Here is a 17,581-nt window from a genome sequence, read left to right as displayed (position 1 = left end):
GTTGCAGAAAAACAGCTCTGATTTGCCTCTTTGCAGCATCTTGTGTTACAGCATGGAGTGCGAATGCAAGCCCAGTCAGGGTTATAGGCATGTTCTGTTGGCCCTGGCCCCTGTACTCCCCCAGTTGGCCATGTTTTGTGCTGAGTGTTTTGGAAGGCCAGTTAGCCAAGAGGGTGCTGGGAGGAGATGTGACAGCTGTGTTGGTCACGGCTACTCTGACCTTCACACGTCATCCTGATGGATCATCAAGGCTGTGGCGATACGCTAAACCTGTTGTGTAGGCCTGCGCTACCATGAGCATGCACCAGCATTCAGCTGCTTGCATTTTTGGTATCAAAGTGCAACTGAAGTCAGTACTCAGTAATGACAGATCCTGCAAAGAAAAGCAGGAAATGGAGGTGTATTGCTTAATGCAGCGAAGAGAAAAGTTATCATGGCAACACAAAAACATGCGCGCATACATGGCACTAAAAGGGCGAAGCATACAATCAAGACTGGAATTACACACGCACACACACACACATATATATATATATATATATATATTCTAGCTCACACAAATGGATTGCACTAATGTTCAGAGCTTTTCATTGGTCTCAAAGGGCTTTACTCCAGTGTGTGGTGTAACCCGTTCCCTCGAGATGGCACTTGCTCCATCAAGTCAAGGAAGAAACCATTTAGGGGAATGATAAACACACACGTATATTCACACATACACGCGGCACTGGGAGGCTGGAGGGATTTGAATTGCACTTAGGCAAACGTTTCTCACATAAGTTCTTTATTCCTCGTCTCGTTCCCATCTTTCCCCTGAACGTACACTTGCTCACATACAAAAGTACTTGCGCAGAGATTCCATTTTGTCAGCTTTCAGCCCCAGATCATGTAACGATAAAAGATGCTGCCCTGCAGTTAAACACTGCCAGTAAATCACAGGGCAAAGAAAGCTGGGAGAAGCACTTATTTTTAAGCAGCATGAGAGACCATACTGAGGGAGGGAGGGAGGGAGGGGGGGCAGATAGGGTAAGACAGAGAGAGAGAGAGGGAGAGAGGAAGAGAGAGCTTCTTTGTGCACTGTGTACTGGCATTGTGTGTGATGAAGAGATGAATCACTGCTATTTAGGGATTGGTTTCCTGCAACTGATTGTGTGACGACTCGGTGGCGGACAGACTGTCAAGACTTGCCTGTTTTGTTCTGGGGGCTTCAGGAAAATGTCTGCGGCCAAGTCTCACTAACTCACTCCCACAGGGCCCGGTGTGCCAGAGATCAGCAGAGACAACAGAGACAAACACCTCGCCAGTGTCGCTCGTCTAACAATGCATCAAATATTAAAAAGCAGGGGATTTTAGGCCAATCTCAATATGTATATTTTCAGAGTACACTTGTTTTCCGTGCTCAAATACCAGCAGCTTGTTCATAAATGAAGGCTCACGTGACTCTTTCTTTCTTTCTTTCTTTCTTTCTTTCTTTCTTTCTTTCTTTCTTTCTTTCTTTCTTTCTTTCTTTCTTTCTTTCTTTCTTTCTTTTGACCCCTCTATTTAACCCTGTGTGGATGCCTGAGAGCGGTTGTATGAATCTTAAAGTAAAGTCAACATCTGTTTGGCTGAGGCAACAGGGGTAGATTAGAGTAACCAAACAAGACAATTCAGGGAGACATCATAGCAGTTAGGTTGTACGCTGTCCATGTGCAAGCATGCCTGGAGTTTAAATGCTGGTAATTATTACTTTGGAGATAGTTCTTTGTGTGTGTATGTGTGTTTGGTTTTATTTGCCTTCACATTAATTAAATGGAAATGACTAAGCAATCATGGCTATTATTAAATTGACATTCGGATTGTTACTCAAAAAGTAATAAATTCACCGGCATAACTTAGGGCACCGATTTTGTTGGATCACTTGTATATATAGACATTCAAATATCTCGGTGTTACTCAGAAAGCACGGCTATGTGAATTCTGTCACACTAAATTAATGCTGAGGTGAACCTTTTTGCATTCGTGATGATTTGTATTTGTTCAACTGTAAATAGCGCTTTGAAGTTTTCACATCATGTTTCACTCAAACTTGTAGTTGATTAATGTTTTGCTTGGCATTGACTTTGGCTTCAACTGTTTTGTACTTTTTCTGCCTTCTTTCTTTTTGTCTTTCTGTTGTAGTAAAATCCATCTAAAGGGCTTGGGCAAGCAGTTTTATTTATGTCATATTGGACTTTATGAAGATTTTAATGTATATTTATTACACCCTTTCAATATTTTATATGCCAAATTAACTATTAGCTAATTGAAAAAGATGAATCCATAATTAATTAATTGTTTGCTGCAGACTTAATACAATGCCCTGACATAATTTATGAGGACATAGCAGCGGAACAAGGCTGCAGTCACAGGAAAAGAGTGTTTTGTAATGTTTGATGTAAAACTGGTAAGATCCTACCATAAAATGAGGTTAATAGACTAACAGCCTGATTCTCAGTGAGGCAAATGATGGCAGACAGCACTGGCTTTCTTATCCAGTGTAATTCACCTGCCTCGTGGCTGGCAAATCATTTTCTGTGGTGAAGTCCTGTGAGCAGAGATCCTTTAATCATCCACTAATAGGCCTTTATGAAAAAAGCTGAAGATGAATTCAGCCTACCTGGCTCTCTGTTATCATTATCACTGCGATGAGTTATCAAAGTATTTGTGTGTGCCTGTAGTTTGTGATGGTGTGTGTGTGTGTGTGTGTGTGTGTGTGTGTGTGTGTGTGTGTGTGTGTGTGTGTGTGTGTGTGTGTGTGTGTGTGTGTGTGTTTGTGTGTGTGTGTGTGTGTGTTTGTGTAAGAGAACAGATAATGAGGGGAACCATTACAGTTCGATCAGTTCGGTTATTACCAACACAGTCAGTCTAGGTGATTTCTGTTCAGTGATACATTGAGTTGTAATGACAGACATGCGTTGCACTGTGTACCACAGACTTTGGAAACACTTGAAGGCATCTGGACAGACAAAATGACTTACTTACTTGTAACATACTCCCTTTCTTTTTACCATTTGAGCAAGTGACGTTAACAGAAAAGACGGGAACTTTGTAGGAAAAAGGATAGCTTTAACTATTATTGTAATATCTGACCACATCCGTGCCGCTGAGGCATCCACCAGACTTGATTCAGTTGCTGTTGACCAGATGGATGTGTTTACTGACAACAAAACCTTGTTAGATAGCTACCCACACATGCTTTAACACTGCTTGTGTGTTGCTGTGTCTGGAAATGTCTGCTTCCCTGAGTCTGTGTGCATGTGTACAGGGAGCCGTGACATTTGTAGGTACTGCATTCTGATCCCACCTAACCTTGCTGACACCAGTTATAACTCATAATCGAAAGCTGTCCTTCAGCTGTTCTTTTTATTCAACACGAGGTTATATCAGCGTAAATGAAAGTTGTAAAAACTGCACTGTAGTGTGATATACAAAGCAGGGTGTTGTCTGTTATGGTGAGCTGCTCAGATTAAGCCCGGTCTGTAAGTGCACAGGAGGGCCTTAGAGACAATGCATGAGAGATGGGCGTGAGAACGCTGGTAAGGCTTGGTTCTCTGCAAGAACTGTCTTGTGTTTAGGGAAAATATCCTCACACTTGAAGCTCCAATGTCTAGATTCAGTTCTAACAAACAGGTTTTGCAAGAACGGGCTCAGGGAGAAAGAGACTTTTTGTGGGTGTGAATATCTTTCTGTTTGTGTGTGTGTGTGTGTGTGTGTGTGTGTGTGTGTGTGTGTGTGTGTGTGTGTGTGTGTGTGTAGCCACAGCTGTGTTTCAGACGTCACTGTATTTTTTTCCTTTGATGTGTCTGGAAAACCACAAATACTAAGCTGTGTAACTGTAACTTTGAAGTGCAAGTAGTTTTTAGGGCCTCCGCCAGCTTTCAGGTCGTGAAATGAAAGAAGAAGAGAAAAAAGCTTCATAGTACTATATCAAAATTGCCCGTTTTGAGAATGCTGCTCTTCTTATGAGTCAGATTGTTGTATTCGGCCCGAACCACAGTGATCTCTTGTTTCTGCTTTTCCCCAGGTGTTACAGCAGTGATGTCAAAGAGCTGAAGACACCTGTAACAGTAAGTGCATCTCTAAAATCTCTCACACTGCCCAAAATGCATGTTACAAAATAGTTGATGCGTGACTTTTGAAAATATACATTGTCACACACTTCTGCTTTTACAGTGGTTTTTAAAAAATAATTTCTTTTTTTTTTATGGCGCAACAGAACAAACTTGCAGACTCCTCCAGTTTCAGGCCTAATTTGATTTTCATTCATTCAGTGAAAGAGGATGTATTTTTTCTTCTCCCCCAATTAAATTTAACAAGAGCCCCTTGAAAAGCAGTTGTTATGATTACATTACAAATTCGGGGTTCATTCAGTGAATCAAGCAATTAATTAGATTTCTCCCATTCTAATCAGAATATTTGTATGAAACGTACGCGCCTAATAAACATCCTTTGAGTTTGCTATCTCTTCAGACCCAACACTGAATGTAAATGGGTGTTAACTGTGCCCGACAGTGCTTCTGGGTTAGGATCTTGGATTGGGTTTAGTTGTTTGTGTGTCTTTCTGCGTGTAGCATTAATCTTCTCCTTTTTGAGACCCTTTCTTTCTTCCTTCTCTGTTTTCTCGCTGTGTCTGTGTGTGAGAGCAAGCTGTACTCAGGGGCGCGGCTGCGTCCTCAAGGCTTCACTTCACACACACCAAGTGGTGTGCCAGTTTATTGTTCCACACACACAGACAATGACTTGCACTTTCTCTCCTGCCTGACTTGATGGCCTTGTGCCTGTGAGTGTGTCACCAGATCAAATTGGATCTTTTAAAAGAAGGTTTTTGCTGAATGCAGAGCTCAGTGAAATACTTGTTTCGCCCGTGACTGTCTTTTTAGCCTTGTGCGTTAGCAGACCCGATTCTATCAGGTCTAACCATTACTGCTTCATCTCTGGCTGTGAATGATACATTATATCCCCTGCAGGTTGGTGCGGGCTGCTTGTATCATTTGTGATAAGTATTGATGAGTCCTCTCTTGGGGAATCAATTTCTAGGGGTGGGTAGTGGTGGTGGGGTGTGTGTGTGTGTGTGTGTGTGTGTGTGTGTGTGGGGTGGGGGGGGGGGTAGCCTTCTAGCTCAACCCCCACAGCTGGCTGCTCCTAACTGGTGTCTTGGCTGCCTGACTCTTCCTGCAGCCCCATAGAGAACAAGCACAGCAGAGCACAGGGGAAAGATGGAGCTCATCCAAACAGCTATGGTGTAATTAGCTGACATTTGTTGCTTGGAAGACAAGAGAGGGAAAAAGGAAAGAGCTGCTCAACTCAAACACCCAAAGGAATATGCAAATGTTGAGGGTGAGAGAAAATGAAAGAAAGACAGAGAAATGTGTCTAATGGCACAGAGATATAATTATATTACATTCACGTACGCATGTGGGTGTGTAATTGTGTGTGTTATGAACCCATTGAACTTTATGTGAGTATTTATGTCAGTGTTTTGCCACTGCAAGGCACGAACCACTGGTCTACGGAAAGGACTACAAAATATGTTAGGATAAGAATGAGGCTTTCTCTGCTAAGAGACGATACCCTCGTCTGCTGTGTAGCGCTGTTATTTTTTAGAGCATGTCTTAAAGTATTCAGCCACATCAGCTAGGCATCACACAAGTGAGATGCACAGTACCCGAGTGAAGCAGCCATCCACAAACGGGCTGATTCTCCGGTTCCAGGAAGGTTGTGCGTGTGCATGTGTGCGCTCGCATGTCTGTTTGTGTGCGCGTGTTTAAGCGAGAGTGCCGTACTGCATGTAAACTATCTGTACTTAAGCCAAGGTGCTGTGCGAAGGAGCAGCAATGCTTACGCAGCCCCATCTGCTTGATCCAAGCTTGAAATGCAATGCTTTTTAATGACAAAATACTGAGTGGCTGGGAGCTGTGCAGAAAAAGGAGGCGTGTGTGTGTGTGTGTGTGTGTGTGTGTGTGTGTGTGTGTGTTATGTGAGTGTGAAATAGAGAGGAATAAAGGGAGAGGGAGAAGGAGAGAGAAAAACATCTCGAAGGTCAGGAGCAGCGGGCGGCCGTAGGGGAGAGACACGTGAGACAGAGATAGTCTTGCGTCAGCCCCACAGCAGTCCGTTCTTTATGTGTGTGTGTGTGTGTGTGTGTGTGTGTGTGTGTGTGTGTGTGTGTGTGTGTCCTGTGGGGCCAGCATTTCCATCTGCATCCCACCGTGTGTTACAACAGAGTAGCATGCCAGTGTTTCTATTCTGAGTGTCTCTGAAAAGATAGATAGATAGATAGATAGATAGATAGATAGATAGAAGGACAAATTACTGCTTGGAATTACTTCGAAGCAGTCAGTCACTGAGCTATAGATAATTTTTTACATGACTCTTGTGGCAGTGGAAGGGGAAATTACACCTTCTAGCCTGAGGGGAAAGAATTTGTGTGTCTCGTTGCCTGTCACAAAACCTGAATAGGGTTTCATCAATCCTAGCAACTACTATCATTTTTCAGCTCTTATTCATGAGCCCTCTTTGTTTCTCACAGTGTCTTTTTTCCCAGTGCCCTTTAAACTGGTGCTCTGTTAGATTGGGGAAGTGTTAGAGATAACTCCTAAACATTTAGTACTTTGTACTTGCCTCGAAGCTAAGATTGTTAAAAAGCTACTGTGTGATTGTCCTCGGGATAGGGAGCAGAGTAGATTCAGCAGACACACTCTAGCATTACTTTGGGCTTAGCCATCCATGTCTTTGTGTCGCTTTCACTCAAACTCATGCTTTCTACACACACACACGCACATGAGGAAACACACTGGCTGTTCCCCTTCTGCCTCTCTTGGCCCGCATGATCTCGACAGGGCTCAGTCCTGTAGCCAGACTTTTGATTCACCCCCACTGCCAAACAGCCTCTGCTCTTCTTGTCCCCATGAAGGGCTGTAGCGTGGGGTGAGGCTGCTCTTTTACAGACACTTGTGCCATGAATCACTGCTTGCACCCAGGGAGCCTCAGTCCACTCAGGGGCTGCCTGCCCGGACCATAATGTGCGTGGTCATGAGGGGGCCATTTTGAATGGAGGCCAGACAAAACAGGAGCTAAAGAACCCAAGCTGTGAGCTTTCCTAGAGAGGGCAACAACAGGAGTGTGTGTGTATGTCTCTGTGTTGTATTTGTTGTAGTACGGGCTTGATGTTGGCTATACAATGCTGAGTTCTGGGTGTCATAATGCAACATAATTGTATACCAGTAATTTATGAAACATTAGGAGTAGACCTTTAAACCCCATGCATCACAAACCTTTTAGCCGCATACAAACGGGATTGCAATTTGAGCTCCTTGGACGCAGCTCTAATGCCTGTTTCACTGTTAGGTTTGAAAACAAGTGATGATCCATCCTTTGCCATCTCTTGCACTTACTTACCAACCTACCAATCACATTACCCTCACCCTGAGTAGAAAATGGTATCTAAGACATTTTTGCAAAGTTGTCGACGTCATCTTAGAGCATTTGGCCCTTTCATCAGCCTAACCCAGATGTTGTCTTTTTTTCTGTGGGTCACATGGTTCACCAGATTTAAAGGTTTTAAAGCCAATTATGTTCTAAATTTGATGTTTGTTTGTCCTTGATTGTTCTGATTTTGTGTTTTGTTTTGCTTTAATTTTGGAAGCTTAGCCAAATGGGTTAATATGACTATTAGTAATTGGTTATCATTAGCAGAGTTGTTATTATAAAAAGCCATCATTATTGTCTGTACTTAGTCTGTGCATGCATGCGCTGTTAGAAAATGCAGGGTTACTGTCTTATGGAGATAATTAAGCAGACCCCCCCACACCCCCCCACCAAGTCAAACACACACACACACACACACACACACACACACACACACACACACACACACACACACACACACACACACACACAGAGTTTCCTCATCTCTTTCTCTTACATACACACATAAACATCCACAGTGCCTTGCATTGACTTCCATTCTTTTCCTGGAGAGTAATTCCAAGCTTAGCTTTGCCTTACTCCCCTGTACTTTAACCTAACCTTAACTGGACAACATGTCATCACTTTAAAATTTAATGATTTACATTATGAGGACTTGCCTTTCTGTCCCCAATAAGGAAGACATGTCTGCACATTGTGGTTGTGAAAGGAGTGTTGGTGAGATCTGTACTCAAAAATGACATGGTGACCTAATGTTTATATTAACCTTTATAGATAGATAGGACATGATAATTTTGTTGAAAATCTGATATCATGCCAGTCTTAGACACACACACACACACACACACACACACACACACACACACACACACACACACACACACACACACACACACACACAAACACACACACACCAGCTGTTTCCCTTATGAAAGCTTTCAGGTTTATTGGGTCTATCTGCCGCATTTATGGCCAAACCACATGTCTTCAACTGTCTGTATTCCTTGGTCTGTGTTTCTGCTCAACCCCTTGTCTCTCAACATCCTCTCCCACTTCCTGCCCCCTTACTCTCTTCCCCAGGTCTTCTTTCCTCCTTCTCTACTTCAAACACCCACACACTAAACACAGTCCACTGCTATGGATGCGTTTTCTGCCTACGTTGTGTGCCTGTGGCTGGGAATAGTTTGTCCCTACTGGGCCTGTGCATCCCAGGGCCTGTTGTGCCAGGCCAGGTTGTAACCTGGATACAGCTGTAGTCAGGAGAAGCCATTAGCTGTGCCAGGAGGCCCCCAGCTCCCAGTGAGAGCTCATTACGGTTTCTGTGCAGTCACACTTCTCCTATGAAACACAGCAGTGTGCCTGGTGAAACTAGCCAGGACACTGAGCCTCAGGGAAACCATTATGGCTTGATTTGGAGTTCTGAGAGGAAGAAAGAGGAAGAGATAGAGGGAGAGGGTTTAGGTTTCATCGAAAGAGTAGAATGAATACTAAGAATGATATTAATCATTAAACATAGCCAGCTTTCCCTGTAGTTAACTGTGAGAGAGTGAGTGTCTATGATTATTGGATTTGATTTTCTCTTTGTTCAGTGGGTGTACATGTGTTTGTGCGTGCGTGTGCGTGTGCGCTCTGAGTCCCAGTTCAACCGTCTGGTCTGGTGTGCAGATGGTTGAGTTGAGGCCTGCTGAATGTGATACCCATTTTCTTTTCTCTGTCTCTTTATCTGTCTGTTTTTCCTTACTTTAGTTCTGTTTTGTTTTCCTTTCTATGCTACCTCTTTCTGCTAGGTTTCATTTACCAGTTAACATCCCTGACTGCCTCCACTCTTTCATCACTGCATCTGCTGAGGGCCATCTAGGGCAGAGGAGAGTTTTCCACCGCTCTATTTTCTCTCTCCCTGCTTCTTTATGCGCCTCTCAGGGCTCAGTGCGGCAGCTATATGCAGTGGCTTTGGAATGAAATGTCTCTTAACCGAGCCATGTGCCCCGGAGCTACGGTAATTGCAGGTGAAATTCAGCTTCCTCTTTAAAATGCCATCTCTCATTTCCAGTTACCGGCCCCCTTCGTATCTCTCTCTCTTTTCTCTGCCTCCCTCCCCTCCTGTCTCCCTCCCTCTCTCTCTCTCTCCCTCTGGCTGTCTTTCAGAGGCGTGTGAATCCCTCAGCCCCTGTCGCGTCTCTCTGCCCCAACAGACACTCCCACAATGCACAGCGCTGATGGTTGCACAGTGATATCAGCCATGCAGAGGAAAAGGGAGGGCCGCTGTCTTGACACATACACATTCAATATGTGCGCGTGTGTGTGTGTGTGTGTGTGTGTGTGTGTGTGTGTGTGTGTGTGTGTGTGTGTGTGTGTGTGTGTGTGTGTGAAGAGAGAGTGCCAAGATAATATGTGCATGACAAAAACTGAAAGTGTGTGTTTGTGAGTGAGAGACATTAAGCATATATATCTTTGGTTAGATGAGAGAAAAGGTAATGTGTGTTGTTGTGTGTTCAAGTGTGTGTACGTGCGTGTGTGTGTGTGTGTGTGTGTGTGTGTGTGTCTACAGCGTCAGCAAGGCGTGAGCTGTGTAGAGGTGACATCAAGGTGAACGCGGCGTGCAGAATGCTCTGCCGACTCGGGAGGCAGCAAATGGCTCTGTGGCAGATGGAGTCTTTGTCAGGGAAGAAAAATGGCAGCTCAAGAGCGTCAGAAAGACCCCCTTCACCCCCCCACCCCACACACACGCACACACACACACACTGTACATAGACACTAAATACTCTGTGTCCTTTTTGCACAGTTGGCCATACACAACAAAACATTCATAGATGCAATACAATCATACACACAAAACATATACACACAGACAAATGTTCATACACATACTGACACCCCCCCCAAACACACACACACACACACACACACACACACACACACACACACACACACACACACCCCTCCTCCTTCACAGTGAGCTAGGCTGGCGGGCGGTGACCTTCCCCTGCTCGGAGGGTTCCCTGGCTGTTTGATCAATTATCCCTCTCCCATTGTTTACCAGGAAGCAGGGGTAGAGAGGAGAGGAGAGAAGCCTCAAAATGGCCACTGTCAGGTGGAGGGATCCATTTCCCTGCCAGCGTGGGGGTGGGGGTTAGGGAGAGAGAGGGAGAGACAGAGGGACCATAGCCACGAAGCACGCTTAGAGGGAAGGGAGGAGCATGATCGCCTGGCAGTTGGGATGATATGACATTATACTAAAGGTTCAGCTCTGACAGTGGTTAACATTTGTAATGCTGACATCATCCGTTAAGAGGTGATCGTCAGATCTCTCAACTTGGAGGAGACAGTCACTAGTTGTCTGTGTATGAATCCTAAAAACGAACATTTGTGCCAAAATCAGTGCTGTATACATTTCTAAATGAATTGTCATGATGTTCGTGCAGTGCTGCAATGACATGCACACACACATGTGTATGCTTAATGCCACAGTACTGCAGGTACACTTCCTATTTTTAGCGTGGAGAAGTGAAGGGGGTGTGTGTGTGTGTGGGGGGGGGGGGGGGTACATACTCTAAAGGTCAGGTGGCAGAGAGAAAAAACCGACTGGGAACAAATGATGCACTAAGCGAATGACACTCTGAGGTCCTGCTTTAATATGTATGTATCGCAGGTTGATGGCTGATTTCATTAGCGCTTCTCATTGTTATGCATAGATTGTCCTCCTGCAGCAAAATGAATATTGTATTCACATGCGCGCGCGCACACACACACACGCATATATGTGCACACACATACACACATAACAAGCTGCGATTTTCAGGGAATACTGTATGTTTGCATCTTGCACAAAAAGACTTGAAGAAAAGGGTGATGTTTCCACAGGCTGTTATCTGTGTTGGCTATAATTAAAACAATTTACAGAGCTGTCATTGTAACACAGGTTTCAGCGCTGCTGTGGACAATTGCTGTCAGGTAGTTGGTGTGATTATTTAGGGGTCCTTGCTGATGCACGCGAGAATTATTTCCAAAGCGGAAAAGAAAAGCTATCTTTGTTCAGATGACTTGAGCAAAATAAGTCATGTCATGTCTGTGGGTTCAGATTACGTCATTTCAGTTTACCTAAATCCTGTCTGTGTTTGTGTGTGTGTGTGTGTGTGTGTGTGTGTGTGTTTTTCGTGTATGTGTATGTATGTGTGTGTGTCTGGGAGAATAATATGTTTAGTTCCATCAATTAGTTTACTGTAAGCGTTTATGGGACTATATTATAATATTTGCACACAGAGAATACATGTGGTGAGTGTGTGAAAATGCCTGGCCACTTTTTTCTAATCCTCCAAGATGACTGTGTTTCAGAAGGGATTCCAATCCTTAGTGGGGCATGAGCAAATGCTCTGTGCTCGATATTAATAGCTATTGTGGGCGGAAAAAGGGAAAAAAAAAAAAGCTTCTGCATTTTTCCATATGTTTTGTAAGGAAACAGTCCAGATGGATCATCTCTTGGTCTGGAGCTTTCGCTTTCTTCAACCCAGCTCAAATCCAAGTGGTGTTGGACGTGCCAGACACACACAAACACACACGCAAACACACCCCAGTGCTCACTCTCCTCCCGTCTGAAGTACAACAGGCTGTTACTGATTAACATGTCTAAACTCAGCCAGTTCAAAAAGCCACTGCAATTCTTCTTCCAGCTTGCCCTCATGGATGACGTGACAGTCTTTCTTCCCAACATACCTCACGTTCCCCGTAATCACCGAGATATGTTTGTCGCCTTTCTGTTTGTTGCCTGAGAAGCCATGTTGGCATGTCTTCTCACATTACACACTTGGTTTCATCCCCTTAACCCCGTAATTCCCAGCCTGCATGGGCCGCCTGACCTCTTGAGTCATGGATGTTAGACTCATCGGCATCGCAGGGGACAGAGTTGGGATTTATCCTGCCAAATAATTGTAAGCATGGTGGACAGGAGTAAACTTTTTTTTTAACTGGATATTTAAATACCTCCAGTGATACTCTTTGTGAATGAATTTTAACTCTCCTTGCATCGGTTTTTCAGTTCTGCACAAACGTAATTTAAAAGTCCCCCTTGAGAAAGCAAAGCACGCACACTCGCTTCTTCTTTCCTGAGTCGGCGCACGTCCGAACAACCGCACGTGTACACGTAGATGCATTTTGTAGTGTGACAGGATGCCACATAGTTGGCGTTTACCAGTAGGCTGGAATTTCAGGATAGCACGCAGAGAGATAAAGTCAAATTGTCGTTGGTTAACTCACTATTTCTGGGCCACAGAGCATAAAGGGTGTCTGTTTATGACACCCATGCATGCCATGTACGCATCACTTACATACGCCACTCTGCCTTTGCTAGTCAATTGATAATAAAAAAAGGAGTAACACGGCTGCTCCTAGACATAGGTGCCAGCACAGACAAAAGCCGCAGTCTTGTCTGTGAATGCATCTAAGTTTTCTTTTTTTGACACATCATTTCTGGAACCAGGAAGTATGCCACAATGACTGACAGGATGTAGGATGATATTGTGTAGGTGTTTAAATTGTGCTTTTAGAGGTCACAGTGCCCTTAAAATAGATTTTGAGCATATTATTCTGCGTTGCAACAAGTTAAAGGGCAGGCTTTGTAAGTGTTGATTCTTCATAACCCAGTGGTGCTATATTTACATGAAGAAATCATGAAATTCACTTAGTCAGCAGCGGAAAAACGAGCTTCCTCTCCAAAACCACCCACACCGCTTTCAGCCTTGTTGTGACTTGTTTGTCTGTCGTTGGAGGATTTTGACTTCTTCCAGAACAATTGCACTTAAACACCCTCAGTTCCAGAGAGGACGGGAGCTGGTTACACGGCGGCAAAGTAGCGCTAAAAAACACCAGCGGAGGGCGTGAGACAGAAACTTTGAATACACTCTTTCTCCCACCCTTGTTGTAGCCTCTTTCTGTATGCATGTCAGGTGCATGCATGCTATTGTTACTTTCATCACTGGTGTGTGTTGTCATGTGCAGCTGTTTGCTCTCCAGTTAGTGTAGTGTGCAGTGAGTTAGTGGAGTTACGGCTGTGTGGAGTTTCTCTTCACTCTGAGCTTCTCTCTGATTTATTCTTAACATCTGTCTTTGGCAGGTGTGTGGAACCACAAGGTCCTTTCTTCCTGAGCCTGTGATGTAGCTATCATTGCGGGCAGTGTGTGTCTGCGTGTGCGCACGCTTTTTGTGCAAAACAACAGAGAAGGCCTTCCTCCACCCCCTCCTTGGGATGAGTCATATTTGAGCTCTGTGTAATCTAAGCCCGTGTTTCATGTGTGTGAACAGACAGACCCTGAGCAGTGGTCTTGGTCCTGACTCCCTCTGGGGCACTGAGTGGGTGAGACACAGCTATCAACAACAGGCCCAGGCAGCTTCGGTTTCAGCCTCGCTACACAAGGAATCTACTCGTCATGACACAAGCACAGATACACACACACACGCGCACAAAAAAAACAAGCAGACATTCATGTAGAGCCAACACTATTCTTTGCTCTCCTTAACTCCTCCTGAAATAATATCAGGTAACAAGACGGGGGCTGATGGCAAGCTTTGCGATTGGCTCAACTAAAAGGAAGTGTTAGGATCCAGAGGGTGGAGTTATGGGTCTAGTTTCACATGAAAAGACAGTTGAACACAGGTAACTGCGAGTGTCAGTGTGAGTGTGTGCAAGTGCATATGAGTGTGTGTGCGTATGTCATGTGTAGATCCACCTGGGGGAGTGCAATTGCAGCGCAGTAATGTCAAAGCTGGGTTTGACACAGTCGACAATGGAGACTCAAATATTTTGGCTTTTTATATGAAATCACACAGGGGAAGTGTGGTGATACAGGAAATAGGGCCATGTCAAGGGGGGGGGAAAAGGAGCACTACTTGGTGGATATTCTGCACACCATTTCAAAGCACCCCATTGCTGGTGTGACTAACTCTTTTAAGGCACAGCTGGACTTTTAAAAGGGTCTTCAACATTTGCCCCCAGGAGGGAGGAAAATGTCCTGGATAGAGCCACAGAAAGGTGATACTGGAAAAATGAAGCTGTTTCCCATTATGATACTGCTTTTGTTATATAAGTGTCATGTTTTATCACACTTTGAACTGCACTGAAAGGAAAGTGCTTTTTCCCCCTAATTCATGTGAAATGTTTAATGAAATTTAGTACAAATTTTGCTTGGGTGTAGAAAAAAATAGAGGTTTTTGGCACATGATGTCCCAATTTTGCCATTTGATAACACTGGAAGGGTATAGGCAGGGTCACATTTACAAGAACACAAGGATTGGATGATAGCACTTGTCAAATGTCATGCCTTGATTCTTTTTTCTTTTTTGCCATGACCATTTATTCCAAACTGCATGGCATCAGATGTCACAATAACAGCACAGAAAGACAGAACAAACCATGTCAGAGTAACATTATGCATGCCTCGAGGCAAACTGTGGTGACCACAGTGTTGTACAGTTCTGGTCTTAATCTCAGCTCACTGAACTGTGAATTTCCTTGAGTTGTCTCATTTTAAGCCAGCTCAGATGCAGAAACAAAGAGGTCTTATAATAGTATGGTCTTGTTTTCGTGTCAGTTTCTTGCTATCTTTTGTTGAACATGTACCTTTTACAGTTTCTTGAAGGTCACACTAAGTTTCTTTGTTTTTTTTTTGATGTGGTTAAAAGAAAGAAAAGAAAAAGGACGATATCTTTTATTTTGAATTTGGAACAAGTGAAAATTGTTTTTCGTTGGTCACATGCTTGCCAGCTGCGTGCATTTTGGCAAGTTACATAGCAACTTGAATTATTTTTCTCAACAGTCATAAAAACAGAAAACACATACTTTTTTCACCAACATATCTTATTGTTGCAATTACAGGCACGTGTGAAAATAAACAACATTTGGTTAGTCTTGATGCCCGTTTATGGCCAAGATGCGTTCCAAGTGTGCACAACGTCTCTGATTTAATCCTGGCTCGGGTCCTTTGTTCCATCTAACCCCCCTCCAATATGTTTGGGCGTTATAGTCTAAAAAAAAAAACCTCTTGTCTTTACAAACCGCTCTCATTATTGGGGGCAGCAGACAACATTACAAGTCTTTATGACACTACAGCCAGCAGTAAGCATAGTGACTATTTGCTGCCTGGTCCTCATTAAAATATATTTAGATTGCTGTTTATGTTATCATGACCTCGCCTAATCACATAGCGTGTTGTTGTTACAGTATAGTAGTGGGTTTTTTTGTTCTCTTATAACATCTTTTCATATCATCGTTAACACTCGTGTAATAATGTGTTAGCACCACCAAGGGTTTTTTTTTTTATCTCCACAGATATCCCATGTTGTATAATTTGTAGTTTTCACTTTTTTGAAGGTGAAAATTACATTCTTCTTTCTTCTAAAACAGAAATTTAGCAAGATATTCATATCTTTGTACTTATCCATATGTTTATATTTTACAGCACATCAGAGCCAAACCATTTCAGCGTTGTCTCACATCACAATATTTGATCCATCACTCATATAAACAGTGAAAAGATAAGGAATAAGTAGATTAAAAAATGTGTTTGTTTGTTTGTTTGTTTATTGAGCCACGTAACACTGACCTATGAATCATTCAAGCATAAAAATGGAATCACACAAAGGGTAACCAAGTGTTTACCAAAGATCCAATTTTTAAATTGAGATTTAGGCACTTTCTTACTAGCAGCCCTCATAATTTGTTCCCATTTCTTTAGTTGAATCTATGAAAAATGCCAAAGAATAGTTTGAGAGCCATAAACTACTAGTGCATCAAAAAGGTGATTCTTAAACAACTGAAAACATGTCATACTTCAGCATGATGTGCAGTGCGTCTTTTAAAAAAAACGAAACAAGTGGAGGACAAAAGACGGGCTGACAGGCCTAAAGACTATCTACAGCACATGAGAAAAGACTGAGCTATGCCAAATTAAACAAGAACTGGACTGAAAATCACTGACAACAGGTCTCATGGAGGGAATCCGAATTTTAAACTTCTGTTTGAAATTGTTTCAGTTTCCACAAAGAAGGTCAGGAGAAAGGTACCACAGTGAATGTCTGTGGCCATGTGTAAAACAGGCGGAGGCTCTGTCATGGTTTGGGGCTGCATTACAGCCAGTGATGTTGGAGATCTTGAAAAAGTTGATGGAATTATGAACACAGAAAAGTGCTGTCAGATTTTGATCAAGCATCCACTACCATCTGGAAAGCATCTGATTGGCAACATCTTGCCAGTGATCTTAAACACACTACTGATGCAGAAAAGCATACCTGGATAGAAACAGACACACAAGGGAACACTTTCAGTCATGGATCGACCTTCCCAGAGTCCAGACCTCACCATTATTGAAAGAGTCATCTCGACAAAGAACAGAACAAACTCAGCCAACATACAAATAAGAGCTTTGAATATCCTTCGAGAAGCCTGGGGAACTATTCCTGAAGACTACTTAAAGAAACTAGAGGACAGAGGACTTTTCTATGAGAGTTCAGGCTGTGTTAAACTAGATATTGACTTTCAAGGTTGTTACAGTTGTACAACACCTTTTTTGTTTTTTTCCTTTGTGCTGTAATTATATTTATGTTGGCACATGCTTATAAATCACTGCACCTACTTTCTATTTTTTCTAACAAAATGTAAAGAAACGAGGGGTGGCTCAAGACTTCTACAAATACAAAGTTGCATATTCTTCTATTAATAATATTATTGTGTGTCATGTCATTGTGATTCGACAAGCTTTTTTAAAATGATTTTTAACCAGCTCACCCAGTCATTAATTGCACAGGGCCGTTGGTCCCTAAAGTTACGCTGAAAACATGTAGCTCAATATTGAATAAACAAAAACCTTACAGTCACTCGCCCAGCAAATCAACACGCACAATCTTGCCAGGACATCTGTGAAGTCTTAAAAGGGACATAGAAAACAAGTCAGCTTAATGTATTGCTTGGTTTGTCAAAGAAAAAAACAAGGAGTGTTGTCACGCATCACATGAGCTCCGAGTTGTGCGTTGGCAAGTTATAAATAAAGTGATGGGATTGTTGAAGATTTGCTCTTGATACAGTCTTCCTTCCTTCCTTTCCGTCTGGAGCAGGATAAAGCGGGAATGAATGCCAGGCTTTATTTGTCTG

The 17,581-nt window shown here is 43.1% G+C and overlaps 1 protein-coding gene across 15 annotated transcripts in view; it reads left to right on the top strand.

Moving 5' to 3' along the window:
* baz2ba (bromodomain adjacent to zinc finger domain, 2Ba) overlaps positions 1–17,581 on the top strand; it is a 68,111-nt gene that overhangs the window by 9,733 nt on the left and 40,797 nt on the right. For all 15 annotated transcript variants that reach the window (XM_023154708.3, XM_076883990.1, XM_004543380.6 and 12 more), the window contains exon 2: positions 4,043–4,085. The gene's annotated coding sequence lies outside the window, so the exon portion shown is untranslated. The remainder of the gene's footprint in view (positions 1–4,042; positions 4,086–17,581) is intronic.

The sequence above is a fragment of the Maylandia zebra genome, linkage group LG1, assembly GCF_041146795.1.
Source record: "Maylandia zebra isolate NMK-2024a linkage group LG1, Mzebra_GT3a, whole genome shotgun sequence".
Lineage (NCBI taxonomy): Eukaryota > Metazoa > Chordata > Actinopteri > Cichliformes > Cichlidae > Maylandia > Maylandia zebra.
Note: the sequence above shows the minus strand (reverse complement) of the source record. Positions and strands in the feature narration are given on the sequence as shown.